The sequence below is a fragment of the Leptopilina boulardi genome, unplaced genomic scaffold (assembly GCF_019393585.1).
Source record: "Leptopilina boulardi isolate dan_hultmark-lab unplaced genomic scaffold, ZJU_Lbou_2.1 LbouV2_71, whole genome shotgun sequence".
Lineage (NCBI taxonomy): Eukaryota > Metazoa > Arthropoda > Insecta > Hymenoptera > Figitidae > Leptopilina > Leptopilina boulardi.
This window is the reverse complement of record NW_026138018.1, coordinates 243,764-261,174: the sequence shown is the minus strand read 5'-3', so window position 1 is coordinate 261,174 and position 17,411 is coordinate 243,764. Positions and strand designations below refer to the sequence as shown.

Here is a 17,411-nt window from a genome sequence, read left to right as displayed (position 1 = left end):
TTAACAGTCGGAGTAGTTTTCAATGTACTTTTGTCCGCTTAACACAATTCTGAATCACAAAATTTGCCTAACAGGTTTTTTTTTCTTTTTCATAAGATTTTTCAAAATCCTGACGTGCTACACAATTTTGTGATCCGGAATCGTGTTCAGCGGATAAAAATACATTGAAAACGACTCCGATATTACTTTAAGACACACATGCGCAATTTAAAAAATAGCATTTTGAAAAAAGTGGGGGTAGAGACCCAAAAAAAAAATTTTTTTTTGATATTTTTGATATCGGAATGGTTTTCGATGTATTTTTGTCTTCTGAACACGATTCCTGGTACTAAAATTGTTCAAAACGCCACGATTTTGAGATAATTGAGGGTAAAGACTCAAAAAAATGTATTTTTTTGGTTACTTTTAACAGTCGGAGTAGTTTTCAATGTACTTTTGTCCGCTGTCAGGATTTTGAAAAAGTGAATGTAAACGATTGTATTGTTGAAAATATAAAAAATTTTATAATAATAATTATTTCTATTAATATAATAATAGATAATAATTAAATAAACATATTTCATTGATACATAAAAACTTTGAATTCAAATATACAGAATTTTCCAGGGTAGATTTTAATTTATGTTAAAGTATAAACGATAAAAGAGAAATAAAATTTTTTTTTATGGGTATTGAGAATATTTTTGAAATATTGACAAGTGTTTATACGTAAAATGTGTTTATGTATATACATATATTTATATTTTCAAGAATGTCGGAAATCTGATACTGAATCAAACGAGTATTTCTATGCGTAAATCCTTATCGATACTTATGTTCAGTGTCACGAATAGATGGACCACGAATCAAGCTCAAAGTATATATATATATATATATATATATCCATACACATACATATTTGCATATGAAAGAAAACAAGTTTACGACATTGGAATGGGAATTGTCGTGTGTCATATAAACTGAAGTACGATTTTACTTGGTCGATATGTATTGGATGAATCTTGAGTTCAGTTAGACGTTACTCAATGGGACAAAAGAGTATTGGAAAACGAAAGAGAGAGAGAGAGAGAGGGGGGGGGGTATGTGATTTTACTGTGTCAAGGCACAAGGTATTTACTCTCGATTTAGACGGAAGGAAATGTCGATCTGAATTTCCATCATGAAAAAAAGTAATTTCCCCATGTGAATAGGAACCGCCGAAGGCTTCATCGTAAGATGGAATCCTATTTCAGAAAAAGCTTAATTCTTTCGAATCGACATGGCAAAATATCTCCTTTCCGTTTCTTATATAAATTACGAAATGGGTTCTCTTCTTTATATTTATACACACATTGTGTTTGAATCGAAGATTGTTTTAATATGTAGATAAGATGTTAATATTGAGAAAAAAAAAATTCATTAAATAAACGTTAATTATAAAGTATTTTTTGTATTAGTAGTAAATAGTAGTTTTAGTCAGACATAATATTATTGGTCTAAATTTTTTAATTAGTAGTTAACGACAGTCATAGTCAGACAAAATGTTGGTAACAGTAGTAAATATACTTTTTAGTCAGACGCGAGAGTATTTTTGTAATTTTAGTATTAGTGGTATATTCCAGTTATAGTCAGACAAAATGTTAGTACTAGTAGTAAATATCCATTTTAGTCAGACATAATTTGTATTGTAATTATTCTATTAAAATGCCAACTCAAGTTAGACAATTATAGTATTTTTTTTTATAAATCGTAAAGTTTTTAACATAAAAATCCTTATAATTTCAGTTTCAGTAGTAATATTGAATTTAAGTAAGACATGACTCGGCAGTTATTTAAAAAGAGGATAGACAAAATCCATACCGTGTTAATCCTTCAGAAAAAAAATATTCCTCCGCCCTTATCATTGATAACGCTAAAAAAAAAAAATTAAATCGATTTCTGGTTTCGCGTGTACATATCTCTCTGCTGCCAAAATTTATGATGCAATATTATGAATAAATAGAGTGTAACGTTAATCAAAGCTCGATATCACATGAGCGGAATCTATTATAAATTCTCCATTACAGTAACTCTTCCAGTTATATTCAAAGGTCGAAGCTTCCAATTGCTGATAACGACATTCGATTTAAATTAAACCAGTATCCTGAGAGATTTAAAACAGATGAACTGTATATTTTTGCATAAAACACTCTCTATCCCCACCCCCTTCTCTCTCGCTGTTTTTTTTTCTGTTTTTCTTTCTCTTGCTTTTGCATTCTTTCCATTTCTTTATCGTTGGTTATTTTTTCTTTTTTTTTTTTTCTTCTTTTTTTTTTAAGGACGCCATCCAGTTTCGTTTCGACATTCACCTCTGTAATTACCCTGCCACAGGTTTTATGAGACATTTTCTTGAATAGCCGGCTTTCGTGAAGCTTTACCTCGTCACTACGAGCTGGGCTCAATGAAAAGGAAATGCGGGCCAAGAGTATAGAGAGACCATGCATGAAAGTTGGTGGAAGGGGAGGGGGGGGATTAGACTTGCACCAATCTTTTAATGAAAAGGGTACGCGAAATCTTGAGCATTTTTTTTTTTTTTTCATTTGTTCGAGTAATTTATTCCAAACACAACAAAAAGGTACAAGCAGACTTTTTCTTGCGAATCATTTGTTTTCTGGCAGCTGTGCCTTGGGGCAAAAATTAGATTAAAAGTTCTTCAAGTTTCTAAAACAAGCTCAAAGCTATTCTTGGAATACAAAGATTTATTTTTTTTTTGGCAGTAGTAAAAAAACATTTGACCCAATGTTAAAATAGTTTTTTCCTGTTTTGTTAATGACAATTTAATGGAAATAAATTATTAAATCTATTTTTGTCAAGAGAGAGAGAGAGAGAGAGAGAGAGAGAGAGAGAGAGAGATTCGTACTTTTTGAAATTTTTATGATCAATAAATAAAGTTAAAAATCTTTGAGAACAAGTTTTGTTGTATATGGAATAATGTTTAAAATGTAATGGAAAACTCCTTTTCTTTCTAATGCTCCTTCAGAACTGTCAAGAAACTTCGGTTTCGCATTTCTCAAAGATTCGCTCTTGGGTCAAGTGAGTTATTGGAAATCGTAAAGTATTCTTGCAACCAACTCGCAACACAAAATAATACATTAAAACCTTTTGGATTCAACTTTGAACTTTAAAGTACTTAAAAAGTTTTGTTTCAATAAAAGGGATAATAATTTTAATTTCAATTTATTTATTTCTTCGACAAATATTTATTTTATACTAATGGAACAATAATTCTAATGAGAAAAATAATTTAACAATATTGTAAAACAATTAAAAATAATAATAATAAATTGAAATTTTGAAAAAAAAAAAATTTTTGAATCACAATAATAATAACACTTTATAGTGGTATATTTGTATAAATGTAAATCAAACCGTATTGTCGATATATCTTTGGCGAACTCGCAATTCGAGTATTAAGGTTTAATTTGTGCAGTTAATTAACCCAAAGTTTACGCGAAACATAAAACCTGATGCTTTCGGATTGAACCACGTCCGGGGAATTAGAGTGTTCGATAAAACTGCTACCACGTTAACAACTCTATGACTATGCTTAATGGTGAAATTCCGTTTGGAGTTGAATTTTTTTTTTTTTTTTTTTTTATGCAATCGAAAACGAATGGGAAAAAAACGAGTCAACTGAAATGGGATCAATTGTGTTGATGGTTTTCGCGAATGTAAATTTCACACAAAACAAATTTTTTTCAGTATTATTAATATTTTTTGATTTATATTAAAAACATTTGAAAGCATACAATTAATTTTTACAAGAAATTTTAGGGAAATTTATGCTTAAGAGAAATAATCTTATTATTACTTTTAATAAAATTAGATTATAGTTCTGTCTGGATGAAACAGACTTTTACTACTAGTACAAACATATATTTATTTAATTTATTATTTAACAAGCAACAAAAGCGAGCGCAAATGCGAGCTAACAAACATCCCATAAGACAACTTTCTTATATAAAAATTTTTAAATCATTATGATAATGTAATTTTAGAATTCAAAATAATGATGAAATTCCAACAAAAATTAAATTCTTCTTTGACAGACTATTTTATTGCAATTTCATGCACAAAATACACCTAAACGTGTAAAAAATAATTAAAGAGCCCGATCCGAGTAGAGGAAGACTTTTTTTATGACCAAAAGCGCATCCAAAAGCACAAAAAACCTTCCAAAAAAATTCAATTTTTCTTAGGCAGACGATTTTATTGCATATTCTTGCACAAAATACACCGAAAATTGTAGGAAAAAATTGACACCCTGATCCGAGTAGAGGAAGACCCTTTTTATGACTAAAAACGCATCCAAAAGCATAAAAAACTTACCAAAAAAATTCAGTTTTTCTTAGGCAGACGATTTTATTGCATATTCTTGCACAAAATACACCGAAAAAAGTAGAAAAAAATTGACACCCTGATCCGAGTAGAGGAAGACCCTTCTTATGACCAAAAACGCATCAAAAAACACAAAAAACCATCCAAAAAAATTCAAATTTTCCTAGGCAGACGATTTTATTGCATATTTTTGCACAAAATACACCGAAAAGTGTAGAAAAAAATTGACACCCTGATCCGAGTAGAGGAAGACCCTTTTTATGACTTTTATGCTGAGCTACACTTAAAAACTTTTTAGAAAAATTTACCAAAACTTAAATTTACGAGATAATCTTTCACGAATACCGCCAAAGTGTTTAGCAAAAAGTAGCGAATAAAAAATGTATGGCGCACTTTTTGATTGGTCCAGCGGATGCTGAGCTACACTCAAATAAATTTATGAAAAATTTTCGAATAATTAAATTTTCGAGATAATCGTTCAAGAATACCGCCAACGTCTTTAGCAAAAAGTAGAGAACAAAAAATGTATGGCGCACTTTTTTATTGGTCCAGCGGATGCTGAGCTACACTCAGATAAATTTTTTAAAAAATTTCGAAAAATTAAATTTGCGAGATAAATGATCGGGAATACCGCCAAAGTCTTAACCCGGGAGTCTCGAACAAAAAATGTATGGGGCACATTTTGATTGGTCCAGCGGATGCTGAGCTACACTCAAATAAATTTATGAAAAATTTTCAAAAAATTATATTTTCGAAATAATCCTTCAAGAATACCGCCAACGTCTTTAGCAAAAAGTAGCGAACAAAAAATGTATGGCGCACTTTTTTATTGGTCCAGCGGATGCTGAGCTACACTCAGATAAATTCTTTAAAAAATTTCGAAAAATTAAATTTGCGAGATAATTGAACGGGAATACCGCCAAAGTCTTAACCCGGGAGTCTCGAACAAAAAATGTATGGCGCACATTTCGATTGGTCCAGCGGATGCTGAGCTACACTCAGATAAATTTTTTTAAAAATTTCGAAAAATTAAATTTGCGAGATATTTGATCGGGAATACCGCCAAAGTCTTAACCCGGGAGTCTCGAACAAAAAATGTATGGCGCACATTTTGATTGGTCCAGCGGATGCTGAGCTACACTCAGATAAATTTTTTTAAAAAATTTCGAAAAATTAAATTTGCGAGATAATTGATCGGGAATACCGCCAAAGTCTTAACCCGGGAGTCTCGAACAAAAAATGTATGGCGCACTTTTTGATTGGTCCAGCGGATGCTGAGCTACACTCAGATAAATTTTTTTAAAAAATTTCGAAAAATTAAATTTGCGAGATAGTTGATCGGGAATACCGCCAAAGTCTTAACCCGGGAGTCTCGAACAAAAAATGTATGGCGCACATTTTGATTGGTCCAGCGGATGCTGAGCTACACTCAGATAAATTTTTTTAAAAAATTTCGAAAAATTAAATTTGCGAGATAATTAATCGGAAATACCGCCAAAGTCTTAACCCGGGAGTCTCGAACAAAAAATGTATGGCGCACTTTTTGATTGGTCCAGCGGATGCTGAGCTACACTCAAATAAATTTATGAAAAATTTTCAAAAAATTAAATTTTCGAGATAATCGTTCAAGAATACCGCCAACGTCTTTAGCAAAAAGTAGCGAACAAAAAATGTATGGCGCACTTTTTTATTCGTCCAGCGGATGCTGAGCTACACTCAGATAATTTTTTTAAAAAATTTCGAAAAATTAAATTTGCGAGATAATTGATCGGGAATACCGCCAAAGTCTTAACCCGGGAGTCTCGAACAAAAAATGTATGGCGCACATTTTGATTGGTCCAGCGGATGCTGAGCTACACTCAGATAAATTTTTTAAAAAAATTTCGAAAAATTAAATTTGCGAGATAATTGATCGGGAATACCGCCAAAGTCTTAACCCGGGAGTCTCGAACAAAAAATGTATAGCGCACTTTTTGATTGGTCCAGCGGATGCTGAGCTACACTCAAATAAATTTTTTTAAAAATTTCGAAAAATTAAATTTGCGAGATAATTGATCGGGAATACCGCCAAAGTCTTAACCCGGGAGTCTCGAACAAAAAATGTATGGCGCACATTTTGATTGGTCCAGCGGATGCTGAGCTACACTCAGATAAATTTTTTTAAAAATTTCGAAAAATTAAATTTGCGAGATAATTGATCGGGAATACCGCCAAAGTCTTAACCCGGGAGTCTCGAACAAAAAATGTATGGCGCACATTTTGATTAGTCCAGCGGATGCTGAGCTACACTCAGATAAATTTTTTTAAAAATTTCGAAAAATTAAATTTGCGAGATAATTGATCGGGAATACCGCCAAAGTCTTAACCCGGGAGTCTCGAACAAAAAATGTATGGCGCACTTTTTTATTGGTCCAGCGGATGCTGAGCTACACTCAGATAAATTTTTTCAAAAAATTTCGAAAAATTAAATTTGCGAGATAATTGATCGGGAATACCGCCAAAGTCTTAACCCGGGAGTCTCGAACAAAAAATGTATAGCGCACTTTTTGATTGGTCCAGCGGATGCTGAGCTACACTCAAATAAATTTTTTTAAAAATTTCGAAAAATTAAATTTGCGAGATAATTGATCGGGAATACCGCCAAAGTCTTAACCCGGGAGTCTCGAACAAAAAATGTATGGCGCACATTTTGATTGGTCCAGCGGATGCTGAGCTACACTCAGATAAATTTTTTTAAAAATTTCGAAAAATTAAATTTGCGAGATAATTGATCGGGAATACCGCCAAAGTCTTAACCCGGGAGTCTCGAACAAAAAATGTATGGCGCACATTTTGATTGGTCCAGCGGATGCTGAGCTACACTCAGATAAATTTTTTTAAAAATTTCGAAAAATTAAATTTGCGAGATAATTGATCGGGAATACCGCCAAAGTCTTAACCCGGGAGTCTCGAACAAAAAATGTATGGCGCACTTTTTGATTGGTGCAGCAGATGCTGAGCAACACTAGAAAACAAATTTGGAAAAAATTTAGAAAAATTTAATTTGCGAGATAATCACTCCCGAACACCGCCAAAGTCATTAGAAGAAAGTTCTGAACAAAAAATGTATGGCGCACTTTTTGATTGGTACAGCGGATGCTGAGCTACACTCAGATAAATTTTTTCAAAAAATTTCGAAAAATTAAATTTGCGAGATAATTGATCGGGAATACCGCCAAAGTCTTAACCCGGGAGTCTCGAACAAAAAATGTATGGCGCACATTTTGATTGGTCCAGCGGATGCTGAGCTACACTCAGATAAATTTTTTTAAAAATTTCGAAAAATTAAATTTGCGAGATAATTGATCGGGAATACCGCCAAAGTCTTAACCCGGGAGTCTCGAACAAAAAATGTATAGCGCACTTTTTGATTGGTCCAGCGGATGCTGAGCTACACTCAGATAAATTTTTTTAAAAAATTTCGAAAAATTAAATTTGCGAGATAGTTGATCGGGAATACCGCCAAAGTCTTAACCCGGGAGTCTCGAACAAAAAATGTATGGCGCACTTTTTGATTGGTCCAGCGGATGCTAAGCTACACTCAAATAAATTTATAAAAAATTTTCAAAAAATTAAATTTTCGAGATAATCGTTCAAGAATACCGCCAACGTCTTTAGCAAAAAGTAGCAAACAAAAAATGTATGGCGCACTTTTTTATTGGTCCAGCGGATGCTGAGCTACACTCAGATAAATTTTTTTAAAAAATTTCGAAAAATTAAATTTGCGAGATAATTGATCGGAATTACCGCCAAAGTCTTAACCCGGGAGTCTCGAACAAAAAATGTATGGCGCACTTTTTGATTGGTCCAGCGGATGCTGAGCTACACTCAGATAAATTTTTTTAAAAAATTTCGAAAAATTAAATTTGCGAGATAATTGATCGGGAATACCGCCAAAGTCTTAACCCGGGAGTCTCGAACAAAAAATGTATGGCGCACTTTTTGATTGGTCCAGCGGATGCTGAGCGACACTCAAATAAATTTATGAAAAATTTTCAAAAAATTATATTTTCGAGATAATCGTTCAAGAATACCGCCAACGTCTTTAGCAAAAAGTAGCGAACAAAAAATGTATGGCGCACTTTTTGATTGGTCCAGCGGATGCTGAGCTACACTCAGATAAATTTTTTTAAAAAATTTCGAAAAATTAAATTTGCGAGATAATTGATCGGGATACCGCCAAAGTCTTAACCCGGGAGTCTCGAACAAAAAATGTATGGCGCACATTTTGATTGGTCCAGCGGATGCTGAGCTACACTCAGATACATTTTTTTAAAAATTTCGAAAAATTAAATTTGCGAGATAATTGATCGGGAATACCGCCAAAGTCTTAACCCGGGAGTCTCGAACAAAAAATGTATGGCGCACTTTTTGATTGGTGCAGCAGATGCTGAGCAACACTAGAAAACAAATTTGGAAAAAATTTAGAAAAATTTAATTTGCGAGATAATCACTCCCGAACACCGCCAAAGTCATTAGAAGAAAGTTCTGAACAAAAAATGTATGACGCATTTTTTGATTGGTACAGCGGATGCTGAGCAACACTAGAAAACAAATTTGGAAAAAATTTAGAAAAATTTAATTTGCGAGATTATCACTCCGGAGCACCGCTAAAGTCATTAGAAGAAAGTTCTGAACAAAAAATGTATGGCGCACTTTTTGATTGTTCCAGCGGATACTGAGCTACACTCAAATAAATTTATGAAAAATTTTCAAAAAATTAAATTTTCGAGATAATCGTTCAAGAATACCGCCAACGTCTTTAGCAAAAAGTAGCGAACAAAAAATGTATGGCGCATTCTTTGATTGGTCCAGCGGATGCTGAGCTACACTCAGATAAATTTTTTAAAAAATTTCGAAAAATTAAATTTGCGAGATAATTGGTCGGGAATGCCGCCAAAGTCTTAACCCGGGAGTCTCGAACAAAAAAATTAAATTTTCAAGATAATCGTTCCGGAATACCGCCAATAAAATAGGGAAAAAGTTTCGAACAAAAAATGTATGGCGCACTTTTAGATTGGTCCAACAGATGCTGAGCTACACTCAAAAACATTTTGGAAAAATTTTCAAAAAATTAAATTTGCGAGTTAAATGCTTCGGAATACCACCAAAGTCATTAGAAGAAAGTTCTGAACAAAAAATGTATGGCGCACTTTTTGTTTGGTCCAGCGGATGCTGAGCTACACTCAAATAAGTTGGAAAAAGTTATCGAAAAATTAAATTCGCGAGATAATGCTTTAAGAATAATGCCAAAAAATTAAGCAAAAAGTCTCGAACAAAAAATGTATGGCGCACTTTTTGATTGGTCCAGCGGATGCTGAGCTACACTCAAATAAATTTATGAAAAATTTTCAAAAAATTAAATTTTCGAGATAATCGTTCAAGAGTACCGCCAACGTCTTTAGCAAAAAGTAGCGAACAAAAAATGTATGGCGCACTTTTTTATTGGTCCAGCGGATGCTGAGCTACACTCAGGTAAATTTTTTAAAAAATTTCGAAAAATTATATTTGCGAGATAATTGATCGGGAATACCGCCAAAGTCTTAACCCGGGAGTGTCGAACAAAAAATGTATGGCGCACATTTTGATTGGTCCAGCGGATGCTGAGCTACACTCAGATAAATTTTTTTAAAAATTTCAAAAAATTAAATTTGCGAGATAATTGATCGGGAATACCACCAAAGTCTTAACCCAGGAGTCTCCAACAAAAAATGTATGGCGCACTCTTTGATTAGTCCAGCGGATGCTGAGCTACACTCAAATAAACTTATGAAAAATTTTCAAAAAATTATATTTTCGAAATAATCCTTCAAGAATACCGCCAACGTCTTTAGCAAAAAGTAGCGAACAAAAAATGTATGGCGCACTTTTTTATTGGTCCAGCGGATGCTGAGCTACACTCAGATAAATTCTTTAAAAAATTTCGAAAAATTAAATTTGCGAGATAATTGAACGGGAATACCGCCAAAGTCTTAACCCGGGAGTCTCGAACAAAAAATGTATGGCGCACATTTCGATTGGTCCAGCGGATGCTGAGCTACACTCAGATAAATTTTTTTAAAAATTTCGAAAAATTAAATTTGCGAGATATTTGATCGGGAATACCGCCAAAGTCTTAACCCGGGAGTCTTGAACAAAAAATGTATGGCGCACTTTTTGATTGGTACAGCGGATGCTGAGCTACACTCAGATAAATTTTTTCAAAAAATTTCGAAAAATTAAATTTGCGAGATAATTGATCGGGAATACCGCCAAAGTCTTAACCCGGGAGTCTCGAACAAAAAATGTATGGCGCACATTTCGATTGGTCCAGCGGATGCTGAGCTACACTCAGATAAATTTTTTTAAAAAATTTCGAAAAATTAAGTTTGCGAGATAATTGATCGGGAATACCGCCAAAGTCTTAACCCGGGAGTCTCGAACAAAAAATGTATAGCGCACTTTTTGATTGGTAGATAAATTTTTTTAAAAAATTTCGAAAAATTAAATTTGCGAGATAGTTGATCGGGAATACCGCCAAAGTCTTAACCCGGGAGTCTCGAACAAAAAATGTATGGCGCACTTTTTGATTGGTCCAGCGGATGCTGAGCTACACTCAAATAAATTTATGAAAAATTTTCAAAAAATTAAATTTTCGAGATAATCGTTCAAGAATACCGCCAACGTCTTTAGCAAAAAGTAGCAAACAAAAAATGTATAGCGCACTTTTTGATTGGTCCAGCGGATGCTGAGCTACACTCAAATAAATTTTTTTAAAAATTTCGAAAAATTAAATTTGCGAGATAATTGATCGGGAATACCGCCAAAGTCTTAACCCGGGAGTCTCGAACAAAAAATGTATAGCGCACTTTTTGATTGGTCCAGCGGATGCTGAGCTACACTCAAATAAATTTTTTTAAAAATTTCGAAAAATTAAATTTGCGAGATAATTGATCGGGAATACCGCCAAAGTCTTAACCCGGGAGTCTCGAACAAAAAATGTATGGCGCACATTTTGATTGGTCCAGCGGATGCTGAGCTACACTCAGATAAATTTTTTCAAAAAATTTCGAAAAATTAAATTTGCGAGATAATTGATCGGGAATACCGCCAAAGTCTTAACCCGGGAGTCTCGAACAAAAAATGTATGGCGCACATTTTGATTGGTCTAGCGGATGCTGAGCTACACTCAGATACATTTTTTCAAAAAATTTCGAAAAATTAAATTTGCGAGATTATTGATCGGGAATACCGCCAAAGTCTTAACCCGGGAGTCTCGAACAAAAAATGTATGGCGCACTTTTTGATTGGTCCAGTGGATGCTGAGCTACACTCAAATAAACTTATGAAAAATTTTCGAAAAATTAAATTTGCGAGATAATCGATTCAGAATACCACCAAAGTAGTTAGAAGAAAGTTCTGAACAAAAAATGTATGGCGCACTTTTCGATTGGTCCAGCGGATGCTGAGCTACACTCAGATAAATTTTTTTAAAAATTTTGAAAAATTAAATTTGCGAGATAATTGATCGGGAATACCGCCAAAGTCTTAACCCGGGAGTCTCGAACAAAAAATGTATGGCGCACATTTCGATTGGTCCAGCGGATGCTGAGCTACACTCAGATAAATTTTTTTAAAAATTTCGAAAAATTAAATTTGCGAGATAATTGATCGGGAATACCGCCAAAGTCTTAACCCGGGAGTCTCGAACAAAAAATGTATGGCGCACATTTTGATTGGTCCAGCGGATGCTGAGCTACACTCAGATAAATTTTTTTAAAAAATTTCGAAAAATTAAATTTGCGAGATAATTGATCGGGAATACCGCCAAAGTCTTAACCCGGGAGTCTCGAACAAAAAATGTATGGCGCACTTTTTGATTGGCCCAGCGGATGCTGAGCTACACTCAGATAAATTTTTTTAAAAAATTTCGAAAAATTAAATTTGCGAGATAATTGATCGGGAATACCGCCAAAGTCTTAACCCGGGAGTCTTGAACAAAAAATGTATGGCGCACTTTTTGATTGGTCCAGCGGATGCTGAGCTACACTCAGATAAATTTTTTTAAAAAATTTCGAAAAATTAAATTTGCGAGATAATTGATCGGGAATACCGCCAAAGTCTTAACCCGGGAGTCTCGAACAAAAAATGTATGGCGCACTTTTTGATTGGTCCAGCGGATGCTGAGCGACACTCAAATAAATTTATGAAAAATTTTCAAAAAATTATATTTTCGAGATAATCGTTCAAGAATACCGCCAACGTCTTTAGCAAAAAGTAGCGAACAAAAAATGTATGGCGCACTTTTTGATTGGTCTAGCGGATGCTGAGCTACACTCAGATAAATTCTTTAAAAAATTTCGAAAAATTAAATTTGCGAGATAATTGATCGGGAATACCGCCAAAGTCTTAACCCGGGAGTCTCGAACAAAAAATGTATGGCGCACTTTTTGATTGGTCCAGCGGATGCTGAGCTACACTCAGATAAATTTTTTTAAAAAATTTCGAAAAATTAAATTTGCGAGATAATTGATCGGGAATACCGCCAAAGTCTTAACCCGGGAGTCTTGAACAAAAAATGTATGGCGCATTTTTTGATTAGTCCAGCGGATGCTGAGCTACACTCAAATAAATTTATGAAAAATTTTAAAAAAATTAAATTTTCGAGATAATCATTCAAGAATACCGCCAACGTCTTTAGCAAAAACTAGTAAACAAAAAATGTATGGCGCACTTTTTGATTGGTACAGCGGATGCTGAGCTAAACTCAGATAAATTTTTTCAGAAAATTTCGAAAAATTAAATTTGCGAGATAATTGATCGGGAATACCGCCAAAGTCTTAACCCGGGAGTCTCGAACAAAAAATGTATAGCGCACTTTTTGATTGGTACAGCGGATGCTGTGGTACACTCAAATAAATTTTTTTAAAAATTTCGAAAAATTAAATTTGCGAGATAATTGATCGGGAATACCGCCAAAGTCTTAACCCGGGAGTCTCGAACAAAAAATGTATAGCGCACTTTTTGATTGGTCCAGCGGATGCTGAGCTACACTCAGATAAATTTTTTTAAAAAATTTCGAAAAATTAAATTTGCGAGATAGTTGATCGGGAATACCGCCAAAGTCTTAACCCGGGAGTCTCGAACAAAAAATGTATGGCGCACTTTTTGATTGGTCCAGCGGATGCTGAGCTACACTCAAATAAATTTATGAAAAATTTTCAAAAAATTAAATTTTCGAGATAATCGTTCAAGAATACCGCCAACGTCTTTAGCAAAAAGTAGCAAACAAAAAATGTATGGCGCACTTTTTTATTGGTCCAGCGGATGCTGAGCTACACTCAGATAAATTTTTTCAAAAAATTTCGAAAAATTAAATTTGCGAGATAATTGATCGGGAATACCGCCAAAGTCTTAACCCGGGAGTCTCGAACAAAAAATGTATAGCGCACTTTTTGATTGGTCCAGCGGATGCTGAGCTACACTCAAATAAATTTTTTTAAAAATTTCGAAAAATTAAATTTGCGAGATAATTGATCGGGAATACCGCCAAAGTCTTAACCCGGGAGTCTCGAACAAAAAATGTATGGCGCACATTTTGATTGGTCCAGCGGATGCTGAGCTACACTCAGATAAATTTTTTTAAAAAATTTCGAAAAATTAAATTTGCGAGATAATTGATCGGGAATACCGCCAAAGTCTTAACCCGGGAGTCTCGAACAAAAAATGTATGGCGCACTTTTTGATTGGCCCAGCGGATGCTGAGCTACACTCAGATAAATTTTTTTAAAAAATTTCGAAAAATTAAATTTGCGAGATAATTGATCGGGAATACCGCCAAAGTCTTAACCCGGGAGTCTTGAACAAAAAATGTATGGCGCACTTTTTGATTGGTCCAGCGGATGCTGAGCTACACTCAAATAAATTTATGAAAAATTTTAAAAAAATTGAATTTTCGAGATAATCGTTCAAGAATACCGCCAACGTCTTTAGCAAAAACTAGTAAACAAAAAATGTATGGCGCACTTTTTGATTGGTACAGCGGATGCTGAGCTAAACTCAGATAAATTTTTTCAGAAAATTTCGAAAAATTAAATTTGCGAGATAATTGATCGGGAATACCGCCAAAGTCTTAACCCGGGAGTCTCGAACAAAAAATGTATAGCGCACTTTTTGATTGGTACAGCGGATGCTGAGCTACACTCAAATAAATTTTTTTAAAAATTTCGAAAAATTAAATTTGCGAGATAATTGATCGGGAATACCGCCAAAGTCTTAACCCGGGAGTCTCGAACAAAAAATGTATGGCGCACATTTTGATAGGTCCAGCGGATGCTGAGCTACACTCAGATAAATTTTTTTAAAAATTTCGAAAAATTAAATTTGCGAGATAATTGATCGGGAATACCGCCAAAGTCTTAACCCGGGAGTCGCGAACAAAAAATGTATGGCGCACATTTCGATTGGTCCAGCGGATGCTGAGCTACACTCAGATAAATTTTTTTAAAAATTTCGAAAAATTAAATTTGCGAGATATTTGATCGGGAATACCGCCAAAGTCTTAACCCGGGAGTCTTGAACAAAAAATGTATGGCGCACTTTTTGATTGGTACAGCGGATGCTGAGCTACACTCAGATAAATTTTTTCAAAAAATTTCGAAAAATTAAATTTGCGAGATAATTGATCGGGAATACCGCCAAAGTCTTAACCCGGGAGTCTCGAACAAAAAATGTATGGCGCACATTTTGATTGGTCCAGCGGATGCTGAGCTACACTCAGATAAATTGTTTTAAAAAATTTCGAAAAATTAAATTTGCGAGATAATTGATCGGAAATACCGCCAAAGTCTTAACCCGGGAGTCTCGAACAAAAAATGTATGGCGCACTTTTTGATTGGTCCAGCGGATGCTGAGCTACACTCAAATAAATTTATGAAAAATTTTCAAAAAATTAAATTTTCGAGATAATCGTTCAAGAATACCGCCAACGTCTTTAGCAAAAAGTAGCGAACAAAAAATGTATGGCGCACTTTTTTATTCGTCCAGCGGATGCTGAGCTACACTCAGATAAATTTTTTAAAAAATTTCGAAAAATTAAATTTGCGAGATAATTGATCGGGAATACCGCCAAAGTCTTAACCCGGGTCTCGAACAAAAAATGTATGGCGCACATTTTGATTGGTCCAGCGGATGCTGAGCTACACTCAGATAAATTTTTTTAAAAAATTTCGAAAAATTAAATTTGCGAGATAATTGATCGGGAATACCGCCAAAGTCTTAACCCGGGAGTCTCGAACAAAAAATGTATAGCGCACTTTTTGATTGGTCCAGCGGATGCTGAGCTACACTCAGATAAATTTTTTTAAAAAATTTCGAAAAATTAAATTTGCGAGATAGTTGATCGGGAATACCGCCAAAGTCTTAACCCGGGAGTCTCGAACAAAAAATGTATGGCGCACTTTTTGATTGGTCCAGCGGATGCTGAGCTACACTCAAATAAATTTATGAAAAATTTTCAAAAAATTAAATTTTCGAGATAATCGTTCAAGAATACCGCCAACGTCTTTAGCAAAAAGTAGCAAACAAAAAATGTATGGCGCACTTTTTTATTGGTCCAGCGGATGCTGAGCTACACTCAGATAAATTTTTTCAAAAAATTTCGAAAAATTAAATTTGCGAGATAATTGATCGGGAATACCGCCAAAGTCTTAACCCGGGAGTCTCGAACAAAAAATGTATAGCGCACTTTTTGATTGGTCCAGCGGATGCTGAGCTACACTCAAATAAATTTTTTTAAAAATTTCGAAAAATTAAATTTGCGAGATAATTGATCGGGAATACCGCCAAAGTCTTAACCCGGGAGTCTCGAACAAAAAATGTATGGCGCACATTTTGATTGGTCCAGCGGATGCTGAGCTACACTCAGATAAATTTTTTCAAAAAATTTCGAAAAATTAAATTTGCGAGATAATTGATCGGGAATACCGCCAAAGTCTCAACCCGGGAGTCTCGAACAAAAAATGTATGGCGCACATTTTGATTGGTCTAGCGGATGCTGAGCTACACTCAGATACATTTTTTCAAAAAATTTCGAAAAATTAAATTTGCGAGATAATTGATCGGGAATACCGCCAAAGTCTTAACCCGGGAGTCTCGAACAAAAAATGTATGGCGCACATTTCGATTGGTCCAGCGGATGCTGAGCTACACTCAGATAAATTTTTTTAAAAATTTCGAAAAATTAAATTTGCGAGATAATTGATCGGGAATACCTTAAAGTCTTAACCCGGGAGTCTCGAACAAAAAATGTATGGCGCACATTTTGATTGGTCCAGCGGATGCTGAGCTACACTCAGATAAATTTTTTTAAAAAATTTCGAAAAATTAAATTTGCGAGATAATTGATCGGGAATACCGCCAAAGTCTTAACCCGGGAGTCTCGAACAAAAAACGTATGGCGCACTTTTTGATTGGTCCAGCGGATGCTGAGCTACACTCAGATAAATTTTTTTAAAAAATTTCGAAAAATTAAATTTGCGAGATAATTGATCGGGAATACCGCCAAAGTCTTAACCCGGGAGTCTTGAACAAAAAATGTATGGCGCATTTTTTGATTGGTCCAGCGGATGCTGAGCTACACTCAAATAAATTTATGAAAAATTTTAAAAAAATTAAATTTTCGAGATAATCGTTCAAGAATACCGCCAACGTCTTTAGCAAAAACTAGTAAACAAAAAATGTATGGCGCACTTTTTGATTGGTACAGCGGATGCTGAGCTAAACTCAGATAAATTTTTTCAGAAAATTTCGAAAAATTAAATTTGCGAGATAATTGATCGGGAATACCGCCAAAGTCTTAACCCGGGAGTCTCGAACAAAAAATGTATAGCGCACTTTTTGATTGGTACAGCGGATGCTGTGGTACACTCAAATAAATTTTTTTAAAAATTTCGAAAAATTAAATTTGCGAGATAATTGATCGGGAATACCGCCAAAGTCTTAACCCGGGAGTCTCGAACAAAAAATGTATGGCGCAC

General features: G+C 34.5%; 1 protein-coding gene across 1 annotated transcript in view; it reads left to right on the top strand.

The window, feature by feature from the left end:
- The window catches only part of LOC127290579 (MAM domain-containing glycosylphosphatidylinositol anchor protein 1), a gene marked incomplete at its 5' end in the record, with an annotated part of 197,800 nt that overhangs the window by 120,391 nt on the left and 59,998 nt on the right, over window positions 1-17,411 (top strand). The gene's annotated exons all lie outside the window — the stretch shown is intronic.